Source organism: Schistocerca cancellata, chromosome 2 (assembly GCF_023864275.1).
Source record: "Schistocerca cancellata isolate TAMUIC-IGC-003103 chromosome 2, iqSchCanc2.1, whole genome shotgun sequence".
In the NCBI taxonomy this organism is placed as follows: domain Eukaryota; kingdom Metazoa; phylum Arthropoda; class Insecta; order Orthoptera; family Acrididae; genus Schistocerca; species Schistocerca cancellata.
The window spans coordinates 166123242-166128925 of record NC_064627.1 but is presented as its reverse complement, the minus strand read 5'-3'; the positions used below and the strand labels follow the sequence as shown (position 1 = coordinate 166128925).

The 5684-nt window shown below is 48.4% G+C and overlaps 1 non-coding gene across 1 annotated transcript; it reads left to right on the top strand.

The window, feature by feature from the left end:
* Positions 1 to 2853: 2853 nt before the first annotated feature.
* On the top strand, positions 2854 to 2928 carry Trnas-aga (transfer RNA serine (anticodon AGA)). The gene has a single exon. It is a non-coding gene; the product is annotated as a tRNA-Ser (tRNA).
* The last annotated feature ends 2756 nt before the right edge of the window (positions 2929 to 5684 follow it).

The following is a 5684-nucleotide window of genomic DNA, read 5'->3' as shown; positions in this document are numbered from 1 at the left end:
CAGAAAGCCGATGGCAGTTGTAAGAGTCGAGGGGCATGAAAGGGAAGCAGTAGTTGGGAAGGGAGTGAGACAGGGTTGTAGTCTATCCCCGATGTTATTCAATCTGTATCTTGAGCAAGCAAGAAAGGAAACAAAAGAAAAATTCGGAGTAGGTATTAAAATACATGGAGAAGAAGTAAAAACTTTAAGGTTCGCCGATGACATTGTAATTCTCTCAGATACAGCAAAGGACTTGAAAGAGCAGTTGAACGGAATGGACAGTGTCTTGAATGGAGGATGTAAGATGAAGATCAACAAAAGCAAAACGAGTATAATGAAATGTAGTCGAATTAAGTCGGGTGATTTTGAGAGAATTAGATTACGAAATGAAACACTAAAAGTAGTAAAGGAGTTTTGCTATTTCGGGACAAAATAACTGATGATGGTCGAAGTAGAGAGGCTATAAAATGTAGACTGGCAATGGCAAGGAAAGTATTTCTGAAGAAGAGAAATTTGTTAACATCGAGTATAGATTTAAGTGTCAGGAAGTCGTTTCTGAAAGTATTTGTATGGAATGTAGCCATGTATAGAAGTGAAACATGGACGATAAATAGTTTCGACAAGAAGAGAATAGACGCTTTCGAAATGTGGTGCTACAGAAAAATGCTGAAGATTAGATGGGTAGATCACGTAACTAATGAGAAGGTGTTGAATAGAATTGGGGAGAAGAAGAGTTTGTGGCACAACTTGACAAGAAGAAGGGACCGGTTGGTAGAACATGCTCTGAGGCATCAAGGGATCACAAATTTAGCATTGGAGGGCAGCGTGGAGGGTAAAAATCATAGAGGGAGACCAAGAGATGAATACTCTAAGCTGATGCAGAAGGATGTACGTTGCAGTAAGTACTGGGAGATGAAGAAGCTTGCACAGGATAGAGTAGCATGGAGAGCTGCATCAAACCAGTCTCAACAACAATTACCTTGATTACTGTCGCGAAACTATTTCTCTCTTTGCAAAACTAGTTTTCATGACAATGAAGTTGATACCCAATTTCTTCATTTCTCACTCTTAGTTCGGCTGATAAAAATCCGTTGTGTAATTTCGAGGGAGTCTTTTTTAACATTTGACTAGAACAGAAGAGAGCGTTGTGTTCAGATTGAACTGCGCGCGCCTGCGTCCTGACACCGACAACGACCGCCACATCCTGGGGAACGGTGCGCCACAGAAATGAGTCGCAGCGGCTCGCCACAACGTTTTGCTGTCGCTTTCAAGACTGCCACGTTTTCTTGTACAGTCCCAGGTAGGTGACCGTAGAATGGCAACGAGGCACGCTGAAGACAACACGGGCTGCCTCAGCTGCTTGTAATGAAAGCCTAACCGTCGTAACAACATGGCGCCTTCTGCTTCTGTATGGCTTTTGTTACCTTTGATTTGGTATAACACGCCTTCAGAATCGTTTCATGAACGTGGTAGTACCGTTTATGATCTTATGACCCAGGATGAAGGAAAATCGCGATACTAGGCGTCGTTTTTGATTAATGGAGCAGCGAACTTGAGACAAACGTCGTGAAAATGGTGATGTTACAACAGAGTATTTGCTACATTAACGAAAAATAGTCGAATTGCAACTATAAGTGACATACGTAAGAGTAATATTTCTTTGAAGGAAAACAAAAAAGTATCATAAAAACAAGTTGCGGCTATCGCAACACGAAGTATAAAGTACAAATTATTCACAGTGAAGTCGCCAGACGTACGGGGACGCTGAAATGGAGGCTGTGGGGTGAGGCACAAGGCAGCTCATGGCTGCAGTAAAACGCTCAAGCAGTCTGTAAACATTTTAATCTCATCTGCATCAGGCTGTACAGGTATATGTCGCCCTGCTCACGTCTTACTGCACTCACTCTGCGGTTTGGTCGCTCTGCTTTGCAGACGTAGCCCCGTTTCTCCGTGGCCCAGTGGCGACAGCCACGGTGGGACACAATAACCCAGCAGCGAACTGTTCGATGATGTTTGCGCGCCAGCCTCCGGTGACAAGTGGCACTCGCACCACGCCTATCCGCTCCCCGCGACAGTGGAAGGCGGCTGCTGGTTGAGAGATGGGGCCCCTCCACGCCCGCACCAACGTGGTGACCAAACCAAAAGTTCTACTGTCACCTCCGTCAACATGTTAATTATCTAATTGGTGGATCACAGGATGCTGGGCTGTGATGTTATCCGTACGTCTGGGTATGACTACGCATTAACACGGTCCACCAGGTGATAGATAGTGGACGAAAGGCGAATGAGGGTAGTAATTTGAAGAGCAGAGGGAAAAAAGTGCCAAGGCTCGTGCCGTGGGAAAAAAAAGACCCCTGCGACAGTGGGATGGGTAGTAAGAGCAGTAGTGGCTTACTAGCTGCTATAGTTCATGCAAGATTGGGTTTCCAGAATATTCTCACTCTGCAGCGGAGTGTGCGCTGATATGAAACTTCCTGGCAGATTAAAACGGTGTGCCAGGCCGAGACTCGAACTTGGGACCTTTGCCTTCCGCGGGCAAGTGCTCTACCAACTGAGCCATCCAAGCACGACTCACGCTCCGTCCTCACAGCCTTACAGCACTTGGCCGCGAAAGGCAAAGGTCCCGAGTTCGAGTCTCGGCCTGGCACACAGTTTTAATCTGCCAGGAAGTTTCATATCAGCGCACACTCCGCTGCAGAGTGAAAATCTCATTATGGAAACATCCCCCAGGCTGTGGCTAAGCCTTGTCTCCGCAATATCCTTTCTTTCAGGAGTGCTAGTTCTGCAAGTTTCGCAGAAGAGCTTCTGTTACGTTTGGAAGGTAGGAGGCGAGGTACTGACAGAAGTAAGGGTGTGAGGACGGGGCGTGAGTCGTGCTTGGGTGGCTCAGTTGGTAGAGCACTTGCCCGAGAAAGGCAAAGGTCCCGAGTTCGAGTCTCGGCCTGGCACACAGTTTTAATCTGCCAGGAAGTTTCAAGGTTGGGTTTGTTAGTATGGGTATCATCCATCATTACCGTGGCAGGCGGTGGCGATGCATCCGAGTTTGCTGCAGCCGCTGCATTCCTGGAACATTCAGGATTGTTATATATTAGTGGGAGATCGGTCATAGATCATCTCACTGTGTGGGGGGTGTGTGGAGATTGTCTGCATGTAATGTACGGTACGGCTTCCCTGCGTGGTGCCAGTTATCCGGCAAGTGTGTTCCAGCTGGATACCCAGTAATGGTGGCTGATTAACAGGGGCTCACCTGTACCGTTGTGTTTGCGTGAACTTGGCCATAGATGTTAGGTCCTTACTAGTATGTCTTTTGGTCTTTTACGTTTCCATCTATGGTTGTGGTCGTAGATCCCCAGATTCAGAATAAACGGGTTCTACGAATATCTGGAGTTTCTATAGTCTTGTGGTGAGTTTGTGGATTACCCCCATGAGAGTCTCAAGTCGGTATTCCCGGTGAACGTCCACGATGCGTGTGTATCGTGGAGCATTGCTTATGATTTTGAGTAATCTGTTTTGTATGATCTGCAGACGGCGCAGGCGTGTGGGCGCAGCGTATCCCCAGACAGAGGCTGAGTACGTCATCAGGGTCGAATAAGTGTCATGTACAAGGACCTCGACATCCTTCTGTTCAGTGTGCTACGCCTGTTGAGCATAGGGTAGAGCTGTTTGAGCCTCGCACTTGCTCTGTTGGTCACGTGTAGTCTGTGGTCCCCCCAGAGTAATTTCCGGCCCAGCCAAACACCGAGGTATTTGACTTTCTCACGGAAACTTATTGGGCGTGCATGGAGAGTTATTGGTCTGCAGTATCGGTGTTTGCGCAGTTGCTTCGGTCTTCTAGTGAACAGAACGGCTTCGCACTTGTCGACGTTTACTCTAACATGCCGTTTCTCTAACCAAGGCTCAGCCACTCTGAGTGCGGTCTGTAAGCGTGACGTAATGTTTGATGGTTTCCAATCTTGCGCGAGGATGTCTGTGTCATCTGCGTAATTTCCCATCGTTGTGTTGTGTGTGGTTGGGAGATCGTTTATGTAGAGGTTAAACAGTAGGGGCCCTAGGATGCTTCCCTGGGGTACTCCCGCGTGTATACCGTGTCGTGTTGATTGCTTTCCCTACACGTCAGTGTTGAAACTCCTGTCTGTGAGGTATGAGTATATGAGACGCACCAGCCCGTCGGGGAATCCGGCGTCGCTGAGTTTCCGAATGAGGCCGTTGTGCCATAGAAGGAAGAAAGCCTTTTCGATGTCCAGGAACACCGTCCTGTTGCTTTGTTTGTGTTGAAGCCACGTGTTATATGTTCAACGACCCGTAAGAGTTGTTGTGTTGTGGAGTGGTGATTACTGAAGCCGAATTGCTCCGGTCTCAGGATGTCATTTGTTATGCAGTGCCTAGTGATGCGTTTGAGAATCACGTTGTCAACAACCTTGCTGAACGAGATCAGGAGACTGATGGGTCGGTAATTTTGTGGGAGGCTGTGGTATTTCCCCTGCTTCCTGAACATCAGGACCTTGGCCGTCTTCCAAAAGGCGGGGAAGTGTTGGTGTTTTAGTATGGCATTCGTTATGTGCGTTAGGTATTCAGTGGCTTTATCCGTGAACTCATGGATGCCGTCATGGTTCAAAATGATTCATATGGCTCTGAGCACTATGGGACTTAACTGCTGAGGTCATCAGTCCCCTAGAACTTAGAACTACTTAAACCTAACTAACCTAAGGACGTCACACACATTCATGCCCGAGGCAGGATTCGAACCTGCGACTGTAGCGGTCGCGCGGTTCCAGACTGTAGTGCCTAGAACCGCTCGGCCACTCCGGCCGGCAATGCCATCATGAACAGGGGCTTTCCTAGTAGCGCAATGCATTATAGCCCAGGAGACTTCGGTTGTACTAGCATGTCGAATGTCGTCGCGCGATGGTTGGGCTAAAATGCGTGTAACCTCCTGGTCAGTAGCAAGTGTGAACACTGGATCTGATGGTACCAGGTTCGGTGTGAATGACGCTGCGTGTGTGCGGGCCATTAGTTTTGCTTTCTCTTCCGCTGAGTATGCAGGTCCGCCAGGCCCTTAAAGCGTTGGAGTGTACATTTTCTCGCTGGTGAAGTGTTGGGCTAGTTGCCACATGCCAGGTCGCGCGGTGTCCAGCCCTTCGAGTTTTTGGTTCCACTGTTGTGATATATGTGTTTGTATTTTGTCGTGTATAGTGCCCTGTAGCCTGTTAATGTGCCGTTTGAAGTGCTGATGCCTGGTACGCTGCCATTGTCTCCTGAGGCGATTCCTCATTGAGATTAGGCCCAGAATTTCCTGGGGCAAGGGGGATGGGATCACCCTGCCCGGTCAGGATGCGACCCTGATGCTGGAAAGCGTGGTCTGGCCCGCTGCAGGCTGGTTCCCAAACTTTTGCGAACTCAGGGGGTCGAACCGTGGTACAGCCTGAAACTTTGGTCCTCCTTTGGAAGCTTCAAGTGGCCACCCCCGTAGCGCACCATCATTATCCAAGAGAGATGTGTCACTAAAGACACCAGTATTACTTGACTGTCCCCTATTTATACTTGGCGGTGCACATATGTTTTGCGAGTGTGCCTCTTGAAGTCTTGTACTGACACACATTAGGTTAGCGTCAGTGCGATGGTTTTGATGCCGGTTTGCGGCAAGAATTATTCACAGTCCCTCTGAGTACACCGTTCCGGTAACTCATGCGCCCATGTCGGCCCGA